At 41.4% G+C, this 23,251-nt stretch overlaps 1 protein-coding gene and 1 non-coding gene across 2 annotated transcripts in view; both read left to right on the plus strand.

Moving 5' to 3' along the window:
- The window catches only part of PRKCH (protein kinase C eta), a 233,539-nt gene that overhangs the window by 74,900 nt on the left and 135,388 nt on the right, over nt 1-23,251 (plus strand). The window lies entirely within an intron of this gene.
- On the plus strand, nt 8,730-8,832 carry LOC119873170. The gene has a single exon (XR_005363952.1). It is a non-coding gene; the product is annotated as a U6 spliceosomal RNA (small nuclear RNA).

The following is a 23,251-nucleotide window of genomic DNA, read 5'->3' on the forward strand; positions in this document are numbered from 1 at the left end:
AATTCAGGTTTGAATAGGCGGAGTTTGAAATGCTTGTGGGAAACCCAGGTGGAGATGTCTAGGAGGAATTGGAAATAAGAGTCTGGAGTCTGGCAAGAGATCTGGTCCCAAGATGTAGCTCTAGGTGTCAGTAAGAGATCCATAGATAAAGAGGCCCAGTGAGAAGATTTAGAGACCCAAACCAAGGCTGACCAATAGCAGATCTCTGTGAAACACCAGCACCTAAAGACTCTGGCTCACAGGTTATAATCTGTCAAACTCACTCAAGCTGTGTTGAAGGTTTACTTAATGGACACCTATTTTGTTTATATATTCATGACTCACTCAGTAATATTTGAGCGCTTACTGTATGCCAGAGACTGCTTCATCAGATGGTACAATGTTTTCCAAATTGACATCAAAATGTGTTACAATGAAGTTTGAATACAGAACAGAACACAAAAGGCTTTGAAAAGTAATGTTTGAATTAGTGTCAACTGTAGTAGTTTTGGGGTTTGGTACAATGTTCTGTGTGCAGGTTTATTAATGCTGGGGTAAGAAGAACAGATAAATCTCAAAAACTTACAGTGAGGGCTGTCTCCACTGAATTAAGGCGGAACAAGAAAAACTCTTAGTGGAAGTCTCTCTCTCAGCGGAAGGCATAAAGTTATCCACTAGATCAGAAACCCATCACCATTGTTCATCTTAAGAAAGGGGTTACTCTTGAGCAGATGCAGAATTCCCCTAACCAGTGCTGCTGAAGTTAGACACAGATGAAGTGATTTGTTATTTTGAAAAAGCTATCTCATGTCAGTCTTGATTTCATTCTAAAGGCTAAACCTTTCTGGAGCTAACAACTGGATGTGCAACCTAATCAAGTTGAAATTTATTATGGTGATGAAACAAACATAGCTTTTAATGCAGCCACTGGGTGCTGACAGAATGGCCGAATCTGGCCATGTGGATCATTGTCACTATGTTGGACTAGTTTTTACTCGGAAGAGTGGAGTGACCCCCCCACCCAAAAAAAAAAAAAAAAAAAAAAGATTGAGGTAAAGGATAAAGGAAAGTGATGAAAATACATGAACACGAATTGGTAACTGCTCTCCTTGGAAGAGAAGTAACAAATTAAAGTAGTGATATCTCAGGTGAGAACAAATCAAAAAAGATGTTGATGCATTGTTGTGCTGTTAAGAAATATGCTGTCAGATTTTAAGATTTAGTTTGCATAAGTGAAGTTTGCCTGGCCTCAGGGTACCTCAGACTTCAATGGTTGGTCCCCAGAAAAAGAAGCAGACATTACATGCCTCCTATTGGAAGCATGCCACACCCCCATCTGTGAGGTAGCCTTGCTTAAAAAAAGTCATGCCTAAATCTTGTCAGGCTTCCAGATCTAACCACCAGGTTAAAGGAAATACAGGACACAGGGGACATTTTAAATGACACATGAGAGAGGCACTTAGGTGGCTCAGTTGGTTGAGGGTCCCACCCTTGATTTCAGCTCAGGTCATGATCTCAGGGTCATGAGATGGAGTCTCTCATTGGACTCTGCTGGATGGGGAGCCTACTTAAGATTCTCTCTCCCTGGGCCCCTCCCCACTGCCATGTCTCTCTCTCAAAAAAGAAAAAGATGTCATGGGAGAGACGTTTTTTTTCAACCAAGAATTAGAAGAAAAGAAAGGAGAGAAAACCAAAATAACAGAAGAGAGACATACTAACCAGTTTCAGTATATGGACCATATTTTATCCCAATTCAACACAAACTATAAAGCAGTAACTCTCAGGAGACAACCAAGGAAATGGGCACAGTAACTGGACACTTGATGATATTAAAAATTTGTTAATGTTATTTAGGTATGATTGTGGTATTGCAGTTGTTTAAAACAAAAAGGGCATCTATTAGAGATACATTGTGAAGTATTTACTGGTGAAATTATTTGATACTTGAGATTAATTTAGAATAATTAAGTGGTGGGAGGAGGGAATGGGGTACATATGAAATCAGATTATCCATGAATTGATTGATGAAGCTGGGTGTTGGTTACATACTGGTTTATTTAAAGTACTCTTTTACTTCTGCATGTGTTTGAAATTGTATTTAATAAGAAGTAAAAAATTAAGATAAAACTATACATTAAAAACATTATCTATTTCCTAGACAAAAAACAGAATCTGGGTTGCCTTGGGCAGCCCGGGTGGCTCAGCAGTTTAGCGCCGCCTTCAGCCCAGGGCGTGATCCTGGAGACCTGGGATCGAGTCCCATGTCAGTCTCCCTGCATGGAGTCTGCTTCTCCTTCTGCCTGTGTCTCTGCCTCTCTTTCTGTATCTCTCATAAATAAATAAATAAAATATAATAAAAGAATCTGGGTTGCCTTTATAACATCAAAATGATCCTTTAACTTTAAATCCATATTGCTTCTCCTCTTTTATAAATTAAAGCTGGTGTTGGCTCTTTTTTTTTTGGTCTGTATATGTTTGATCATTAATTTCCAATTTTAATGTATTATGAAGAGGCAAGTTAAAATTTTTTTAAATGACTAAGGTACTTCAGTACTTTTGTTTAAAAGTTCTAAATAAATATTAAGCCGTGACAGTCAAAAACTGCAGGTAGGAAGAGATGAGTAAGATAATGCCCTTCATTCCATCGTAAAATTATTACTTAAAATGAATGACAAGTAAATCATCTCCTACTAACAATTACATAACATTTTGTACTTGCAAAGTTTAATTTTAAGATAGTTTCCTAAAAGAATAAAGTAAATCAAAAGAATTAATGGTAGAAGTATCTTTATGAAAATAGTAAGACAGAAGTTCTGAGTAGGCATGCTTTTTTCCCCAGAATTTCCCAAGCATGCTTGAAGGTATTCTGTACCAGTTTTGTTTTCGGTGGGAGAAAGGTCACTTCTTAAAAAACAAACAAAAATACCACCTGACAAAACACCTGTCATTGGTGGATTTGATGCTTGTCTAGAAAGTTTGCTAAAGGGGCTCCTGGATGGCTCAGTTGGTTGAGCCTCTGACTCTTGATTTGATCTCAGGTCCTGGTCTTAGGTCGTGAGATTGAGCCTCATGAGGGGCTCCGCACTCAGGGTGAAGTCAATTTGTCCCTCTTTCTTTCCCCCTGCCCCCTCCTACCACCACCCCTGTGGTCTCTCTCTCTCTCTTCTCTCTTTCAAATAAATAAATAAAATATTTAAATAAAGAAACCTTTGCTAAAACTTTGAACTGCTCCCTTCTTTCAGACTTATTATATTACTTGGGACTGATTCCTAAGGAGAATATGGAAGATATACTTGAATTTTGGTATCTGCTGATTCTTTCTGCCAAAGCAGTGCATCATTGTGTAGAGTAAGATTCTAATCTTCTTTTCTTTTCTTTTCTTTCTTTTCTTTTCTTTTCTTTTCTTTTCTTTTCTTTTCTTTTCTTTTCTTTTCTTTTCTTTCTTTTCTTTCTTTTCTTTTCTTTTTTCTTTTCTTTCTTTTCTCTTTCTTTCTTTCTTTCTTTCTTTCTTTCTTTCTTTCTTTCTTTCTTTCTTTCTTTCTTTCTTTCTTTCTTTTTCTTTCTACCATTGCCTCAGTTTTTAGCTCAAATTTCCTGTGTCAAACCATTGGTTTACAAATAGTGAAGTTCTTGGCTAAATCATTGTGGCCACATGCAGCAAGGCAGATGAGACATGTTACCGTTTGAAAGCTGCAACCCACAGTTTCTCACTGTATCTACTACTCACAGTGCATATCATTTTTAAAGGGAAAAGAGTTATCTCTGTTGGAAGTTAATTTTCAGGATTTCTTTCTTGTGTTTCATGCTAGGTGACAGCGTGTCGATTTAATTTGCTTTAAATTTAGCTCTTATAAAAATTTTTATTCCTTTGGTATAGTCAGCCTGAGAAATGAGTGACCATTTCAGTTTTGTCCAAGCAGTTCTATGGCTACTGCTGGAAGTGAATGCCAGCTTGAAGACAGGGCAGGAAAGAAAGAAAGAGACTTTGATGAAGGGAGAAAAGAAGGATAACTAGAAATGGAAGAACTGATATTTTTAAGGGAGCAAGACTAATTGTCTGGTGTCATAGATTGTCTGCTCCATCACAGCCAGCTCATTTATTAAATGCTTCTGTGGACCAGATACTGGGCTAGGCTGTAATCTGACAAATAGCAGCATTAGCCCTTGTTTTATTTTCTCTCTGGAAACTGGATGGCTTCTTATCCTAATAATTGGTAACCTCTCTATATTCATGCAGTCCCTTATCTTATGTCGTTTGCTACCCACACCAAATTTCTGAGGCAGATGTGATGCTCAGGATGTAAATGGTGAATTTAGCACAGAGACACTGATGGCTGTGGTCTCCTGGATAATAAGTGTGGTCTCCTGGGATAATAAACCCATGCACAGCTCAGCTTGCGATGCTGAGGTCCGGTACAGTATCCTTCTAGGCCACCCAGTTGTCTGGGAGGCATTTTGTCTTGTCTTTTTTATTCTACCGAAGAAATATGGTCCTCTAGGTGTATAAAATCATTCTCCTCAGAGTTGTGTCATCTTTTGCGATGATCTGTTTTTGTAAGGCTTTCCTTGGATTCCTTGTTCTTAAACCTGAAGATTGATGTTTACTTGGGAAAGGGCCCATATTCTTAGATCTTAGGCATGGATCAGAGAGTTCTGGGAAGATTGGACTTGAGATTTGCTCAAGTTTTACCATGATTATCAATAGGTACTCTTAACGCAGATCTTAAACTAGAACTCAGAAGGAATTAAAAAACATTTAAGTTGAACTTAGGGTATGATAGCTGTATTTGCATAGTTATACCACAGTCATCACTGGCTTCATCCTGACTGCTTCTCTTATTTTCATTGACTATTGATGGTTTTGTTCAGAATTTTTCAATTAGTTCTCAAAGAATAATTCAGTGATTTTTTGAACCCATAATCCTGTTCTAATTATTTTTACTGTGCAATGTGCTTTTTCAGCTAGTTTTTGTTACAAGCCCTTTCTCATAGAAATAGGAAGGTCAGGAAGTGACACCCAAACAACCAGAAGCCTCTGGTGGTTTCTAACTTTGGAAATGGCTGTTCAGGGTAGCTTTATGCTGCACTTTTGCTTGATTCGAGCAGAACAAGGCAGTCACAATACTTCTGAGCAAGTGGTCAGGGGTGTAAGCACTGGAAGCTAAACCTCAAAAATAGCTCAGAGATCTGTGGATGGAAGTATTAGTAGATTTGCTTCATGGGGCACTCGCTTATTACAAACTTCATTTTTTAAAATTACCTTAATGTGGTATTCTCTCAGTGGAACTGAGATTTGGGTATAAAATAGAAATGATTTAATTTTTTGATAGAAAAATTAATTGCTCCAGAGTCTATTTTCATTATGCTTCAATCTCATTTCTAGGGACCTCTGATCTCTGCTCTTTCTGTTTCAAATGAACAGCCAGTTATCTTGGCATGACTTTTCTTACTAGATCTTCCCTAGTAATGCCCTGTTGTCAGTGGGCAGGTAGAGAGGAGGAAGACCCATTTCTTCCTTCTCCCTTGAAACTGATCTTGGGCATCAAGATTTCATTTGATGTTTGAGATTGCTCTTTAGGGCCTCAAGTCAGTGCTGAGTGACACCCTGCAGGAGGTTGAGAGTATAAGTGTGTGGGTGGGGGCATAGCAGCCTAGGTTTGCAGGCACATTCTTTGCATATGTCATAGATTGCCTTAGATTTTTGTAAGTAGCAATTTCTCACATTATTTTGGAGAAAATCAGTTTCTGCCTCTGTGAATTTACATTTGGTTACAAAATGTACCATGTTGAGCAATACTTCTAAATGATTACCACTTGGGTCCACTGGATCAAAAGGAGTATCCATTTATACACACAGGGGGTATTTATGCACTGACACTGGTTCTCACAGAATTCAAAATTTGGTGTGCAGGAGATGACAAACTCTTAGATAATTAATGTAATATGCTAGGTGGTAAGTGCTATGAAAAAATAAGGCAGAGTCAGGACAGAGAGAAGGGTTGTGTGTGTTGTTCTATTCAGATTAGATGACCTTTGATCCAGAGATCTGGAAGGAGAGAGGGAGTGGACTGTGGGGCTGTATGGGGAAGAGGGAACAGAAGTACAAAGACCCTAAGTTGTATGTGTGTGTTGGCGGGGAGGATGGTTGGTGAGTCTGACTTGTAGCTGAGGAACATGGCTGGGCTTGAGGTCCTGGGGAGGTGCCCTGCATCGTTATTGGCACAAGGTCAACACCCTGTTAATGTCACTTACCTATTCAGGAGCATGCCATGTTGCTTAAGTGAAGTTCACCTATATTTGATACTGGCTGATTTTCCACTTTGGCTGGGGTCTCCAAGAGCACCGTATTACATCCATTTACAATGATTTAATGTAAGTTGCTAAAGGCTAAAATAGTTTAAGTTCATCATGAAGACTTTCCCAAGTTCTCTGAACTCAATTGTGGTTTCCCATTGTTCTAAGCTAAATTAGGATCCATTACACAGCTTAGTAAGTATTAAAAGTTTAAATCGACTGTTTAGAGATATATAACAAGTTCATGCACCTCTCAATATAATTAGCTATCATTCAAATCTATTTGTGGGTTAATAAGAAATTACTCTTATGTACCTCACCCACTTAAAACATGGAAAACTTAGGCTTAGCTGGAGTCTTCTGTTCTTCAGCATGGTGGGAACTATCATTTATTATGAAGTTTTAATTAATGTTAGTGATACATCTGTTAAACATTTGGGGAGGTAAATAGATTGAAACTTGGTCTGGGCATGCTGTAGGGACTTAGTACATAACTTTTAGAAGCTAGTTCTTAACTGAGTTTTGATGATACTTCCTGTTTCGTGTAAATGAGTATACTTCCAATATTTGAGTCCTTGGATTGGGATTTATCAAGTACTGAAAATAGAGCCTTTAAAAACTGTGAGATGGCAAGAAAGGATCTATTCTAGAGCAATGAAATCACTTGAGAATTTTGAAAAATGCAATTCTCAGGCCCCAGACTGAATTAGAATCTCTGAGGAAGAGGCCTGGGAAACAGATTCCTAATTGACAATTTGCCTGGTTCTAATGATTGACCAAATTTTGACACCCCTGTTGTATCCCAAATCACATTTAATGTGATTAATGGAAAGTTTTGGCGACTGGAAGTTTTGCTAATTGAAAAAAAAAAAGTAGAAAAAAAAACACAGAGGGGAGTATATTACTTTGGTGTAGTCTTTTAAGAGTTGATAAAACATCAGGGTTTTTTTTTTTGTTTTGTTTTGTTTGTTTTGTTTTGTTTTTTTTTCCCAAGAGCTTTAAAAATACCATGACAAAGCTAGGTCAGGTTACACAGTTCCTGTGCTTTTAGGAGGACAAAATGAGGCTCAGAGGTTAAGGGCCTTGCTAGTGTCTCTAACGGCTGCAAACACTCAAGGCTAATGCTGAGACTCAAGCCAGGCTTGAAAGTGGCAAAGGTAGGCTGGGAAAGATAAGTAGCTGCCCTACCTATCAGCTGTTGGACTACAGATTTCCCTACTTTTAGAGTAATCAGGTTCAGGAAAAGGCAATTTAAAGTGCTTCCAGTTATAATGGAAGCCAACATTTTGAAAATACATGTTTTAGGGATACTTGGGTGGCTCAGTGGTTGAGCGCCTGCCTTTGCCTCAGGTCATGATCCCAGGGTCCTGGGATTGAGTCCTGTTTCAGGCTCCCTGTGGGGAGCCTGTTTCTCCCTCTGCTTATGTCTATATCTCTGCTTCTCTCTCTGTGTGTCTCTCATGAATAAATAAATAAGATGTTTAAAATAAAATACATGTTTTAAAAGGTTTGATTGGTACTCTGCCTTTAAAAATTATGACAGAAATTAAGAAAGTCCATTTCTTCTTACATTAGTGTTTAGGTTATAACGACCCCTTTATGCTAATTCTTAGAACCAAGAACAGATTAAATAACTCAGTTGTGTACTTTCCTGACTGATTGGAAGGCATGATAACATTTTCCACTTCATGATGACTTTTTCAACACTTTTTCCATGTCCTGAAGAGGGTTGTTTGCAGAAATATTTGAAGGCGTCATCGATTTTTCCAAAGGCTGGTCATGGCTCCATCAGTGTTGATCTTTGCTTCATTGGTGATGGATCTCTATCTGGATTTACTGTGTCAAACTGTGATTGGAGTAGCTTGTCAGTCAGGTTCATGACCTGCATCAGCTGCAAGATCTCACTTTTATCTGGTACCTGATTTTTATTGCATATGTTGTTGCATGGTATGTTTCTAATACTCAGAAAGTGAAAACAGCAACCATTCACCTGGAGGGCAGGAATAGGGTAGTTTGTTTTTTTTTTTAAAGATTTTATTTTATTTTTTTAAATTTATGATAGTCACACAGAGAGAGAGAGAGAGAGGCAGAGACATAGGCAGAGGGAGAAGCAGGCTCCATGCACCGGGAGCCCGATGTGGGATTCGATCCTGGGTCTCCAGGATCGTGCCCTGGGCCAAAGGCAGGCACTAAACTGCTGCGCCACCCAGGGATCCCAGGAGTAGGGTAGTTTTAAGCAGGGAGGAATGTCAGAGAAGGGACTAATTTAAAGGTGCTCAGTCTGTTTACCTATATCAATATTACTATTATGAGGATTTTAGTAATGAAAACTCAGATGATGAGTTTGGGTATCGTAACTCTTATACAAATTGTTTAGGTGCCATTCTGTAGAAGGGACTACATATCTGGGTACCACCATCACATTGAACACCTACTTAAAATACATCCAGGTATGCTTGCTTCTGCAGCACATATACTAAAACTGGAATGATACAGAGAAGATTAGCATAGCCCCTGTGCAAGGATGACATGCAAATTCATGAAGCATTCCATATTTTTTGTATTATTCCATTAATATGAACTGCCTGTAACAGACAAAGCAATAGAGATAAAAAGTAGATTAGTGGTTGCCTAGAGCTGATGGAAGTGGTGCTTTTAGAGGTGATGGAACTGTTCTAAAACTTGTGATATTTTCATAACTAAAAAAAAAAAAAAAAAGAAAAAAAAAGAAAAGAAAATCTGCCCAGGTAACAATACCTGGAGGAATTCTTTCTATAATTTTTTTTTAATTTTTATTTATTTATGATAGTCACACAGAGAGAGGAGAGAGGCTGAGACACAGGCAGAGGGAGAAGCAGGCTCCATGCACCGGGAGCCCGACGTGGGACTCGATCCCGGGTCTCCAGGATCGCGCCCTGGGCCAAAGGCAGGCGCCAAACCGCTGCGCCACCCAGGGATCCCATTTTTTTATAATTTTTTTTTAATTTTTATTTATTTATGATAGTCACACAGAGAGAGGAGAGAGGCTGAGACACAGGCAGAGGGAGAAGCAGGCTCCATGCACCGGGAGCCCGACGGAATTCTTTCTAATAGAGGACTTTAGGAAGGATTCACTGACAAAGACTGAAGCTTAATTCTGGGAGAGAACCCTCTTCAGTGTTGTGAAATATATTAATACGTGATGATTCAGTAGTACTCTGGCATTTCCCACTAGTCCCTCAGTGAGGACCCTGTGGGAGCATTCAGCCAGGATGCAGAGATGACAGTTTCACAACACTGCTCAAATGTCCCAGTGACAGGCCATGTCTTATTTCATGCCTCTGCCTCAGGTGTGATGTGTTTCCATTGGAGGCCTCCCATTCCTCCATTCTTGATCCAAGCCTCTGTGGGTGCTCAAAGGTCAGCTTAAATCCAGTCTTTATGGGCCTTCTGTCTAATACGCAGCATACTGACTGTGTGCTGTCTGTGTCTGTTTGGTCCTCTTTCTCTGACCAGGGATCATGAAACTGCTCTTGAATTCAAATGGGCCCATGGACCAGTATGTGGCATGGTACAGTGTTTTTGGAATTTCCCCACCATGAACTCTTCAGACAGGGCAGGGCTCTCCAGGGCACCAACTTCCCCAGAACCTCTTGTTGTCCGAATCCCCTCTTACTGGACACCTCCATGTCTCCATGTCTGAGTTTGTATCTGAGTGTTTGCTCAGTGTGTGTATTCAGCACTGTGCGGTACCTCTGGGCACAATTTTAGTCATCTTTTAAGGGGAAGGATCAGTTCTTTGCTGGACTCAGCAAAAACATTCAGCTGAAAAACACTTGTGCCTTACTGAATAACATAAAGGTTACTGTCTTGGTGTTATATTAATGCCCGGATTGATGTTGCTGGCATTTCCTTGTGATGACTGACTGTATCATGGATTGTGGAGAGAGCATCCCATCCTACCCCAGTAGCACTTCTGCCTCCAGTCTGAGGTCATGCAGTCTCATTAGTCTGGGGAGTCTGGGGGGAAGGGTAGGGAGAGCAATCTTTGTTGTTTTTTTTAACGCAGGAAATAAGTCAAGCTTTTTAGATAATATGTCATTTTTAGTGATACTTCCAGCTTCACGAATGCCTCCAAACTAATTTTCTGGTGTTAGTGTCAATCCTTTCCTTAACAGAACCTTACAGGTGGAATCCCCTGGAATTTGCTGTTGGGGATCTCTTACTGTGCTAGAGATGTGGGGTGGGTGGTAGAAGGGCATGGGCTTTAGATCAGAGAGACCTGGCTCTGCTTCCTATACTCCCAGCTGTGTGCTCTTGAGCAATGGTCAACTTATATGTAAAACATGGGGATAGTGGCATCTACTCCCAGGATTATTGGGAAGGTTACATGAGATTATACAAACATGCACATACCCACAAAGGACTGTGTTAGGACCTGATACAGATTATGTGCCTGCCCATTTTGGAAGGAAATCCATGCCCAATTTACTCTGCATACTTTGTGGTGAATCATCTAAAATTCACCGGGAAAAATATTATGACATAAGCCCCTTTTCTTGGCCATTGTTTCAAATCCTAGACAGCAATTGAACTTCACATGTACGTCATATTCTGGGAGGGTACAAAGTACATCCTGGTGTGTATGCTGAAGTGCTTTGGGTAGGAATTATGATCAGCGAAGCTGTGGGTGGGAGAGAATATGTGGAAGGATCACTACTTGTGAGGGGAGCACTACTTTTTCAGTTTCCTGCATGCTGGATCCTTGGGAACATACGTTGCTCCTATTCTTAAATCTGCCCATTAGAACCAACGCTACACTTTCTCTTAAGGATCCAATTAATGCCCGGATTGATGTTGCTGGCATCTCCTTGTGATGACTGACTGTATCATGGATTGTGGAGAGAGGGAGAGAGGGAGAGGTGGAGGGAGAGAGAGAGAGAGAGAAAAAGAGAAACCAGCCCTATCATAGGCAGCCCCACTACTACCATGGATGCTTCATATAAATGTTGGTGGGACATAGGACAACAGATAGGGATTGGAGGTCTATTCCCCTTCCAGCATGTCCTAGGGAGCAGTGGGTCCAAGGAATTATTTTTTGGGATCATTAAAAACCAGCCCCCCATGGTCAGCTGTTTTTTTTTTTTTCTTAGCATAGTTTAAGTTTAGCACAGATACACAATTGCAATGAGTGTTTTCTCCTAATAGCTATGTTAAGATGAATGAGTTAATATTTACAAGACATTTCTAAGTCCCAGAAGGTGTGTTTTTAAAAAAGATTGAACTATTTGCTGTTAATTTCTTATCTCTAGAGGATCGAATATTAAATACCAGGGAAGACATTATAAATTACCAGGCAGCATTGGCTCGTATCTCCCACATATGTCCCAGTACCAGGATTTTGTTAGATCTGGTCACCAGTCTGACCTAAGTGCTGCCCATCTACTTGGAGCAGCCCTGGTTGTTCACTTTGTTATTTATTCACAAATTGTGGTTGGTTGACTCCATGTGGATATTTTTATAGCATTGGTCTCTCCCCAAATATTTGCGTTTAGTGTATTAAATTACTTTCTCATTTATAAGTTAAAGTATGTGTTGACTTTTGTGGTTTTAATTTTACAGGCTTGGTTGTCTTTGTATTACCAGATGGTGTCTCTTGTTTGAGTCCCTAAGCAGGGTTTGTTTGCTTGCTGGCTTGTTTTGTTTAGGGCTTAACTACCACCCAATACCATCTTAAATTAAAGATGGTGTTATATTCAAGTGAAAATCCATTTTAAATCTACTACTTAATTATTAAAATATCTCCTGCATATTTTGGAGGCAAAATTGCAATTTTGTGGCATGCAAAGGAGGAACATGCACTGAAAAACAGTTACCTTTTATGTGGATTGGGGTTAGTTAGCCTCTTTACTTGGCTCCATGGTGCTAGCAGGTGGAATAGTATGAATCCAAAGGGCCGAAGGCAGGCTTAACTGTTTCTGGGAAACGTGGCAGGTGTCACCAAGATATTTTAAAGGCTCTTTTCCCGGAGGGGTCTTGGGGAGGGGTTGCTGCCTGTGAAGACAAACAGAGTCAAGATCTGGGTGCTTGCTTCCTGCTTCTAATGCCAGTTCTTTCTAGCCCGTGGAATATAAAGGGTGGGGAATGTTGTGGCTAAGTTGCTCCTTCTGCAGCTCCCTCATATTCCTGGATGTTTTCTCCTCCCCTCTCTCAGGTGGAGCCCAGTGGACTTACTGAGTTGAGGAGATGGATCTGGGTCTAGGAAGAGTAAGGCAGCTGGAGGACACAGGATAGAATACCAGGAAGGAGACGGTTGCCCAGAGAAAGAACTCCAGAGATATAGGAAGTGCCCCCTTTGAGTATTCAGCTGAATGCTGGTCAGTATGGGGAGACTACCTGAGGCTAGGGAAAGAGCCATCTAGAATGATCATGAAGAACTGTTCCTAGTGCTCACACAGGGCCAGGAGTAATGCCTGTTCCTACTAGCCAGACTGGAAAACCTCAAGGTTCATGGAGCATTGGGTTGAGTACACAGAAGTGTCTTGGCTGCCTTATGGGGAATGAGCACTGTTCTGGCACACTTAGCAAATCTAAAAAGCGAGATCCAATAGAATCAAATTATTTCCAAGTAACATAACTGTGTACCCAAACAAAGCTCAAGGATATTTATATGAATACAAAACTATCCAGTCCTCAACAGGTAGAATCCACAATGTTTGGCATCCAGTCAAAAATTACCAGACGTGTGAAGAAAGCAAGAAAATACAACTTGTTATGGGAGATAAATCAATCCGTTGAAAGCAATCCAGAACTAACACAGATCTTAGAATTAGCAGACAAGACATTAAAAGTTATGATAACTATTTCATATGTTCAAAAGTTAAATACAGAAATGAAAGATTTATTTTTTTATTTTTTTTATTTTTATTTATTTATGATAGTCACAGAGAGAGAGCGAGAGAGGCAGAGACACAGGCAGAGGGAGAAGCAGGCTCCATGCACCGGGAGCCCGGCGTGGGATTTGATCCCGGGTCTCCAGGATCGCGCCCTGGGCCAAAGGCAGGCGCCAAACCGCTGCGCCACCCAAGGATCCCAGAAATGAAAGATTTAAAAAAGGAAACAAATTGGATCTCAAATGTGGCATGTTTTTCAATCAATCCTTAGTTTCCACCAAATCCATATGACCCAAACCTGGCCCCTACCAATGTGTATCACTCCTAAGCTCTTTCTGGTCCATTCAGTATTTTCTTGAGCCCAGACCCCAGAGTCATTACTGCAGTGCTAACTCAGGGGTGCCTAGGAGTTACTTGAGCCCTTGACCTTCCTTCATGCCTGCCATGCCCATGCCAGACCTGAGCAATCATCCAACAGTGCTGCTCCTGGGACAGAGAATTATGCTGGATCCATTGGTGTATGTCTTCTTGGTGTATAACCAGATACCTGGCAGAAATCTTGAGTTTGCTTCTGTGGGTTTTTCAGGAACTCCAAAAACTTTTATATCTATAAGCCTGTCTTTTTTTCCTCATCCAAATTCTGGTTCTATACTCTGTTGAGAAAAATCCTGCAGTGACTTCTATCTGTATGTATCCACTGTCCTTCAGTATGGCCGGCTCCTGTCTGCTTTTCCGCTGGTTGCCAAGGAAACCTCTCTTCTCACAGAGACTATACCCTTTCCCTGGGCAGATCCATCCTCTCTGCCCTCTTAGCATTCTCGCTTCCTCACTTGTCTGACTACACCTTGTGCAGTCCCTTACTCCCCATGGGTTGCTTCTCTTTGGTGATGCTGATGCAAGAAAATTCTTCACTTGATCCTTGGCTACCATCCCATTTCCTCCTTTTATAGCCAAGTGTCTTAATAAATACTCTGTATTTACTCCTCACCACTTCCTCTCTTCTCTGTCTCTGATTTTCTCCTACTCACATACCTCCTCAGTGTGAAATGTATCTGTCCTTTCTCAGCAATCTTCCACTGTGACCTTGCTACTGTATCTGGTTCCACTTACTCTCCTTCTGAGAACCTGAATCACCACCATGAGTCTGTGTTCCCTATTCTGAGTGGTGGTCAGCACCTATAGCTCCTTCTCCCATTCCCTTCAACGATGACTCAAACTTCATCATTCTTTTCAAGATCCCTATTTACCCTGTGCCTTCACTGTAAGCAGGTGGCCTTGTTTCCTATGTAACCAAGAAAATCACATCAGATGTGACTTTCCTGACACACAAGAGAGAGATCTGGGCTATAGACATTATGCAGGGGTAGAGACCAACAGGTAGCGTGAAATCCCCAGATGAACAGATCCCCAAGTTTAAAAAAAAAATTTCTTTAAGTAAGCTTTACACCTAACATGGGGCTTGAACTCATGATCCTCAAATCAAGAGTCACTTGCTCTACTGACTGAGCCAGGTAGGCTCCCTGAAAACAGATCCCCAGGGATGTGAGTGAGAACATTCTCATTCCTTAGCCTCGGTCCCAGAGGATATTTGTCCTTTTTGCCAAAGACCTGTGCTTCTTCAAGGACTCTGCTTCCCTACTCTAACTTCTCCATTTCCCTTACTCCTGGTTGTTTTCTCCAACCTGTAAACATGCCAAGCCTCCTCATCCTAAAAGTCCGCCAGCACCTTCATGGGGTAATTCCAGTTTATTTCTTCTTTTTCATCCTAATTCTTTTTTTTTAATTTTTTTTAATTTATTTTTTATTTATGATAGGCACACAGTGAGAGAGAGAGGCAGAGGCATAGGCAGAGGAAGAAGCAGGCTCCATGCACTGGGAGCCTGACATGGGATTCGATCCCGGGTCCCCAGGATCGCGCCCTGGGCCAAAGGCAGGCACCAAACCACTGCGCCATCCAGGGATCCTTTTCATCCTAATTCTGGACAGCATAGTCTGTACACTCTCTCCCTTGCTTTGCCTTCTCTGTTCTCCTCCAACTGCTACTGAAGCTTTCTGGCTTTCCTCACCATTATTCTACTCAAGTAGCTCTTGATGAAGTCACCAAGGACATCTGTAGTGCCAAGTCCAGTTAGCAGTAGTCCTTATCATTCTGGACATCTCGGTTGCATATGATAATGCTTATCACTCCAACTCATGGTGCTACACTTTTTGACTTCTGAAGTGTGCTGATCATCTTTGCACCTCCCTGACTCTTCCTTCTTTGTATCTTTGGGCTTTTCTCTCTCCTTCCAGTTCGTATTCACCAGGGTCAGTGTTCAGCCCACTGCTATTCTCATTCACATGTGTTCATCTGGGGATTTCACTCTGCCTGTCGCTCTCTACCCCTAAGTCTATGTCTGCAGCCCAGAACTCTCTTGTGAGTGTCAGCTTCCTGCATCCAGTCACATGCGGGGCATTCCCACCTGGGCATTCATTCATTCTTCAAATTAGCAAATATATACGTTTTCTATTCCCGCATTTTGTTGAATAAGAAATGTTGAATATGATGACAAAAAGCATTCCTACTCTGTGAGGTGCTATGCTAATCTGATCCTGCTCCATCTCTTTGTCTTTATGTCTTTAACAGGCCTGTATTCCTCATTCTAGGTCTTAAAAGTGGGCACTCATCCTTATAAGCTTTTCCTCTTCAGAGAGAAGAGGAAATTACCTTTTACCTTTTATTATCTTTGAGTTCATTTCTTCCCATGAACCCTGGTTCTGTGGTATCTTTCAAACACCTAGGGCTCCAACCCCAGTCATCATTTTCCTCTCCTATCAATCCCTTCTGCTTACTCCATTTCTGTCATTACTACTTCTCTTCTCCTGGACACCCAAGCTTGAAACTTGCGCATTTCTCCACCTACATGCTTTGTCTCTCCAACTAAAGCAAGAACAATTTGAAGTTAACGTTCTGTTGTGTAGCAGTGTACTCTACCCACTCAACATGCTGGGATGTGAGGGTATAAAGTGAGGCCAAGAGAAGGTGGAAGGGGAGGTAGTTCCTATCATTTCCCATTTTAATAAGCATCTGCAGAACCTCTATCCTTCTGACTTTGATATTAAGTCATCATGTCAGAAATGGTATTTTTGGAAGAAGCTTCATCCAGACTTTTATTTATAGCTAGAAGGAGAGCTAGGGGATAGGATTAGCTATTAAAAGATGAGGATATGGAATCCATTTAATGAGGATTCTTGCTGGGGGTGTTTACAGGAATTATTTTAATGGCACTTTCTTTAGATAATGGTATGTAAAATCTTCTTTCCCCTTGGGTAGTGGATTCCTTTACACTATATAGAGCCAATTCTGTAACTTTCCTGTTACCTTCAATTTTTTTCAGCTTTATTGAAGTACATTAGACAAAATTGCAAGATATTTAAAGTGTGCATCATAGTGATTTGATACACATAAACATTATGGAAAGATTTCCACCACCTAGTTAATTAACATATCCATCAATACTTTCAGTATGTTTAAGTTCTAGACAGACTGGAAAACCTCAAGGTTCATGGAGCCTTGTGATAAAATGTGATAAAATACACATTCATGTGATAAAATACACATTACATGAAAAATTACCATCTTAACTGTTTTAAGTGTATAGTTCAGTGGTATTTATTATATTTGCATTATTATGTGTGCAACCACCATCACCATCCATCTCCAGAACTCTTTTTGAAACTGAATAGAAGTCTTACAAAATCTAAACTCTGTGCAATAAATAATATATTACCATCCCCCCTCTCCCACATTCAGCCACCCTTCTTTCTGTCTCTCTAAATCTGACTACTTTGGGTATCTTATATGAGTGGAATCATACCGTATTGTTCTTTTGTGACTGTCTTGTGTCACTTAACCTGATGGCCTCAAGGTTCATCCATGGTGTAGCATGTGTCAGAACTGCCTTCCTTTTTAAGGCTGAATAATATTCCACCGTATGTAAATACCACATTTTGTCTATTTGTCAGCTGATGGGTAATCTTATATTAGTGTTTTAGATTGAATCCTGTTTATTTTGAAAACTTTAGTCATATTCAGTTATACTCCTTAGTTCACCTCCCCCAGCTATGGCCTAGCTGCTTGGAGTGAGGAAGAGGGTGAAGTCTTTTCTTTTTTTAAGGAGTAATTGACATATAACATGAGAATAGTTTCAGATGTACAATGAAATGGTATGATATTAGTATATGTTGTGAAATAATCACTGTGATAAGTCTAGTTAACATGTCACCAACATAGTTAGAAAAAAAAATTTTTTTTATGATAAAAGCTTTTAAGATCTACTCTCTTAGCCACTTCCAAATATGCAAAGCAGTATTAACTTTTGTCACTATTTTATTACATTTCCATAACTTAATTATTTTACAACTGGAAGTTTGTACCTTTTGATCCCCCTTCAAGGAGTGTGAAGTGTTATCTTGAGATCCAGCATTCCCTACCGTCCTTCCCATCTCCCTTTCCTCTCCTTTTCTTCTCCTTGCCTGTCCCTGAAGAGTGATTTTCTTGGAGTCTCTCTCCTCAGCTCCAGTCTCTCTCCTCAGACTTGCACACCTCTCTAATGCTGACGTCCTCTTACTCTTTAGATTTGTTCTGACTAGGGGAGTGGTGCAGAACTGGTGCATTGGGGAGTAGAGGTACTCTCTCCAGAAAGCCCTGATGGGAGGGGGCTTTCAGAATTTAGATTATGGCTACTTAGTGCCTTTTGTCCTCAGCTACAGTCTGGGATAAGAGGAAGGTCCCCACCCAACATCCCACTACACTTAGAAAATCAAAAAGGCCTAGTTCTATATGACCTTTATGAGGGCTCCACACTGGGGCTCTGAAATTCTTTCTCCTGTCTTTTCCCTTTCAGTATTCCTCATACCTGAAAAGGAAGGGCTGGGGTCCAGTATAGGATGTAGATTTAAGCCCCTTCACTAGTCAGTGATTGCGATTTCAGTCTCTCAAGGCAAGACTGGTCCTCAGAGTAGACTTCTTTGAAAGAACTTCCTCCCTGTTGTCTGTACCCCAGATGGTTTTACCGAATAGAACCCCTATTAGCATCTTCCTTTTGGCAGTCTTTCCTGATCTCTCATTATCAGTTGAACCAAAAGAGCCTTATTTTCAGGGTTGTTAGTACAGCATAGTGGAAGAAACTCTTTACATGGGTTGGCTTAGTGGTTTCTAACCCTAGGTTGATTATCAAGGCCTTTACTACATTTCCCAGAGTCTTGTATAAGTGCACCTATTTTGATGCCACGTCTCCTGGGATTACTAATGTACTTAATGCCAAAATTTGATGAATTCTGTGAAGTCTTTAGTTGGATTAAAAAATATCCAGAAGTATCTAAATACTAATTGTGTATATGTCGACATATTTTGTACTCTGAGATGGTACCTGTGGAGTGATCTTCCCTTATAAGGTGTTCAGTCCCAGTTTGGGAATGGTCCCAGTAAGCCAGTTTTATTGAAAAGAAAAGGAAAAAATAGTGTAATTTTTAAAGAAGATTTATTTATTTTAGAGAGAGAAAGAGAGCGAGAGCATGCATGTGTGCAGAGGGAGAGAGAGAACATAAATCAGACTCCCCACTGAGCATGGAGCCTGAGGTGGGGCTCAGTCTCACAACCCTGAGATCATGTCCTGAGCCGAAATCAAGAGTCAGATGCTCAACTGATTGAGCTACCCGGGCGCCCCCTCAGTCTTTATCTTCTAAGACTCTATAGTCTAAATGAAAGCATCTAGGTTGAGAGTGTGTTTGTGTTTGCAATTATTGTCTGTGAGGGCTGTGTGTGTGTGTGTGTGTGCTTCTAAGGACTGATGAGGAAGCCACACCAGGATTGTTTCTCTGCTGAAAGGGTTGAGGCAAGGTCATCCGACCTGCTGATTACACTTGAAAAGGGAGAGTGTGTCTTTTGCCACCTCAAAGGGCAGCTGTTTATTGAATTTCTCCACCCTCCAATTGTTTTACATATGGAATGGTTCCTGGAGAGAGATCTAACATCTGCACAGGTCTATCCTGTTCCTTAGCTGTGTTTACTGAAGCGAGTTCTGCAGTTACATTCACACACTGCAAGCTGCACGTACAGTGTACGGGAGAGTTTGGCCTGCTCTATAGGGTTTGGGGAGGTCATACTTTGGAGCATGTTGCATGTTTGACAGGTCAAGGTCATTCATCTGTTCATTAAATATTAAGTCCCTGGTGTGCCAGGCAGTAGGACACAGGCTACTTTGAAAAAACTCACGGCCTGGAGAGGAAGGTGGTCACATAAACAATAGTTCAGCATGACATGTAATGATTAGCGCACAAGGGGCCTGGGGTGCCTCCTGGGAGAAGGCCTGCTGGCCTTAGGGGAGAGAGGGGGATGGAAGATGAAGCAGGGCTTAGAGAGAGGGAGCCATGCATGATGTGTCATGTGGGTTCTATCTTTGTATCTAAAGGATTAGCCTAAGTGTGGGCTATCACTTTGGTTTGCTGAGAGACACCCAAGAGACCCTCAGAATATCAGGAAGCCTTCATGATAGAAGAGACAACTGTATTTATTCCTTTGACCTGAGAATCGGGATTATCCCTTTGCTTGGTATCAAAAGGTACCACTTTGCCCCTTGGTTTTGCATAAGAATTAGTAATCAGAGAGTTCACCAGCAGTGGCTGAGCATCTCTTGGTCTGTCCCACAGGACCAGTGACTGTAATGCTGGAGCCCAAGCCATTTTCTATCCTGGGAATTATGCTCTGCCCCTTCCTAAATTCCCATTGTGGTTTCAAATGAAGAGGCCATTGTTCACTTTCCTTCCTAAAAGAAGCAATATATTTAACTTCTGGCTCTCTGCCTGACTGATGGAGAGCTGATCTCTATGGAGCCAACACCCGTGGCTTCCCATCAGGACCAACCCTCAGGACCAACCATCTGATCTTCCCTGTTCTGGTTGAAGTTATTTAGATTCTACACCAGCACAGTGGGAGGCTTGCATTAGGTCCTACTAGGTGGCTAGAGCTCCTTGATTCCCTCCCAGGGTTTAGTAGAAAAAAAAAAAAAAAAGGGCCTTCACTCTTTATAGCAGCTAGACCTATTATAGGAATTTAAAAGCAAATGTCTGATGTGAAAATCTGTACTATCTTAGGACTTTGAAGCCAATACAAAAGAGGCTTTATCATGTTGTTGAATAGTTTGGGTCCAGGCAGGTGTCTTAGAGCAGAAGTTTTCAAACTTATTTTTAAGCAACAAAATACTTTTTCCCCCCCCAAATGAAATTGACAGAATCTAAATACTGCAGGGTTTCTTAACCAGCAGGATTGACATTTTGGGTTGGATAACTTTTGTCATGGGGGCTGTGCTGTGTGTTGTAGGATGTTTAGCAACATCCCTAATCTCTACACTCTAGGTGCTACTAGCAAACCTCACCCCACCTCAGTTGCAACAACGGAAAATGTCTCCAGACATTGCCAAATGTAGGTAGGTGCAAAATCACACCTGGTTAAGGACCAGTTCAGTACAATAAATAAAACTGATTTTTTAAGAAGAACTAATGTTTTAGAAGTGAGATTGAACTCCACTAGAACTCTATGCAGGGTTCCTGGCCTTTACTGTTTGAGGAACTGGTGTGGAGTTCTGACCTACTGTCATCCCAGAGGGGTAGGTTGTCATTTGTAAGCCTAGTTATAAACAAAGCAAAAAAAAAAAAAAAAAAAAAAAAAAAAAACCAAATTAGACAAATCCACAGGTATTTTGAATCTAAATATACACTGAACGGTTTTGTACATGTATGTAGGTATGCTTTGTTGGTGTACTTGGATGTTAGACTAAGGGAAGAGAGATGCTTGGGTGCTGTTGACCTAACTCCTGGGATTTAGCTACTGCAGTTTGTCCTGTTTTGTCAGACACACGAGCTGAAGGCTTGTGACTGTCAGCCCAGTGATGGAACTCACCTTTGCTGTGTGAATCCTAGCTTCCATGAGACTCAGCACAACTGGCTTTGCTCATGGAGGGCTGGAAACATGGGCTAGTGCCTGCAGCCTCTTCCACCCAGACTCCAGCTGAATCCGTTTGGACCATAGTTGTTTTAAAGTCATTGGATGGATTTTTACCTGTCTGCCCTTTGTACTTAGAGAGTAAAGTGTGCTTCTGTATACACATGTGTGAATGACCTTACCTCTCCTTGGAGAAGAAGCCCCATGTGGTCTCCTCTCCCTTGCCACTCTCAGCATCGGTTGGGGTGGGGGTGTTTCTGGGTGCTTGGCACGTGCCACTCCTATATTTTGCTCATGAGTCCAGGCTGATGAAGGTGTTATGGAAGCCTGTCCCACAGGCAGACTCTGTACCCCAGGTACGTGGGTGTCAGTTAGTATAAAGAACAATACCGCTCAGTGAGTCACTCTCACCTGTGGGAAGATGTGTGGCTCAGGCAGGGAGGGAGAGAACTGGCTGCCTGGAGGGCTTAGCTTTCATCTGTCCAGCAAACTCACTCTCACCCCATGAGCTGGAGTCTAGTATTAAATTGATGGAGAGCTTGTACCTAACTTGAGGACCTACCCCTTGTCCTAACAATCTGTTTCACTGCCTGCGATGGTCTCTTTCACTTAGAAAAATGTTTCATTTCCCCCAAAGATCACGTGATCACTACAGTTAGCCTTGGGAACACAGGAGTGAACAGCACCCATTTTATCTAAATGTCCATCTGTAGATCTCCAACCCTTCTGAAAAACCCATTACCAGCAAAGCTTCAGGAGTCCTACAGAGGTGTAAGAGCCTGTTGCAACACCCCTCCATCCTCCTCCTCTCTCTTGTCACTGCCTCCATGGATTGGAAGATGGGAGCTCAGGAGGACAACTTGGGTTTGAACTAGGGTAAGCAACTGGAGACCTCCTGCAACATTCTCTGGCTTGTGATGGAGAAGCTTGCTGTAAGAATATTTGGAAAAAGAAATTCTACTCTTTGCATGTGTTAAATCAGTTTGACTGACTTCAATCTCTGGTGTGGACTAATTTTCAGTAGATAATATCTAGTCGGTGGTTTTAGGAGGGACCCAGGGACATAGTTGGTGTGTTTTGAAAAGGGAATAGCCTCCCAGGATGCTGTATCTTTCCCCCACCCCTTGCCCCAGTGCCCTAATAAGTGGCTGCATTTCCTGATCTCTGCCCTTTTGTCACCTTTTATCATCATCAAAATATGCAACCAGTTTTAGGGATATGAAAACTAAATACTATAAGGTTGGGATCCCCGGGTGGCGCAGCGGTTTAGCGCCTGCCTTTGGCCCAGGGCGCGATCCTGGAGACCCGGGATCGAATCCCACGTCGGGCTCCCGGTGCATGGAGCCTGCTTCTCCCTCTGCCTGTGTCTCTGCCTCTCTCTCTGTGTGTGACTATCATAAATAAATAAAAACTAACTAACTAACTAAATAAATAAATACTATAAGGTTAATAGGTTTCATAGCTAGAACTTGTGGAAGATATTCTGACCTTTATCATGCATACATCATTCTTATGTGTCTTCTCCATGTAATCATGATGAAGCAGCTCTGTGGCCTAGGTTTCTCTTGGTCTTCTCTTGAGAGAACTTAGGGAATCTTGTAACACTGCTCCTCTATATGAAACCTTCCAGTGCCTTTCTATGATCTGTGAAGGTCACTCTCCTTCCCATGTAGGTTTGGCATTAACCTTCTTTTAAAATCTCCTCTCCTACTAGTCATTCATAACTCACTGTGGCTTAGCAGTACTAAACTACTCATAGGTACCTGAATCTGGCAAGCTCTTTATACTTCTGTTAACTTCTTCATGTGAGCATGATTTAATCCATTCACTAATTTATTGCTACTTACATACTGGGCACTGGGGATTCATTCCTGCCACACCCCTAGTTCACAGTCTAAACAGGTAAATGTGAGTCTATGTGATAAGACTTTTGATGTTGGTGCTGGGGATACTATTAGGAGAACAGTCAAACCCTGACTTGAATAAGGGTCAATAAGGCAAGTCCTGAAGTCCTTTTAGTTGGGAGTAGGGTGAGAGAGTAAGGAGGGAAGAGGAAGGCAGAGATTAGGGCAGGCATGGACCCCAGGACCAGCCAGGGATGGATGAGTGCGATAAGGTTTTGGTT

This window comes from Canis lupus, chromosome 8 (assembly GCF_011100685.1).
Source record: "Canis lupus familiaris isolate Mischka breed German Shepherd chromosome 8, alternate assembly UU_Cfam_GSD_1.0, whole genome shotgun sequence".
In the NCBI taxonomy this organism is placed as follows: Eukaryota; Metazoa; Chordata; class Mammalia; order Carnivora; family Canidae; genus Canis; species Canis lupus.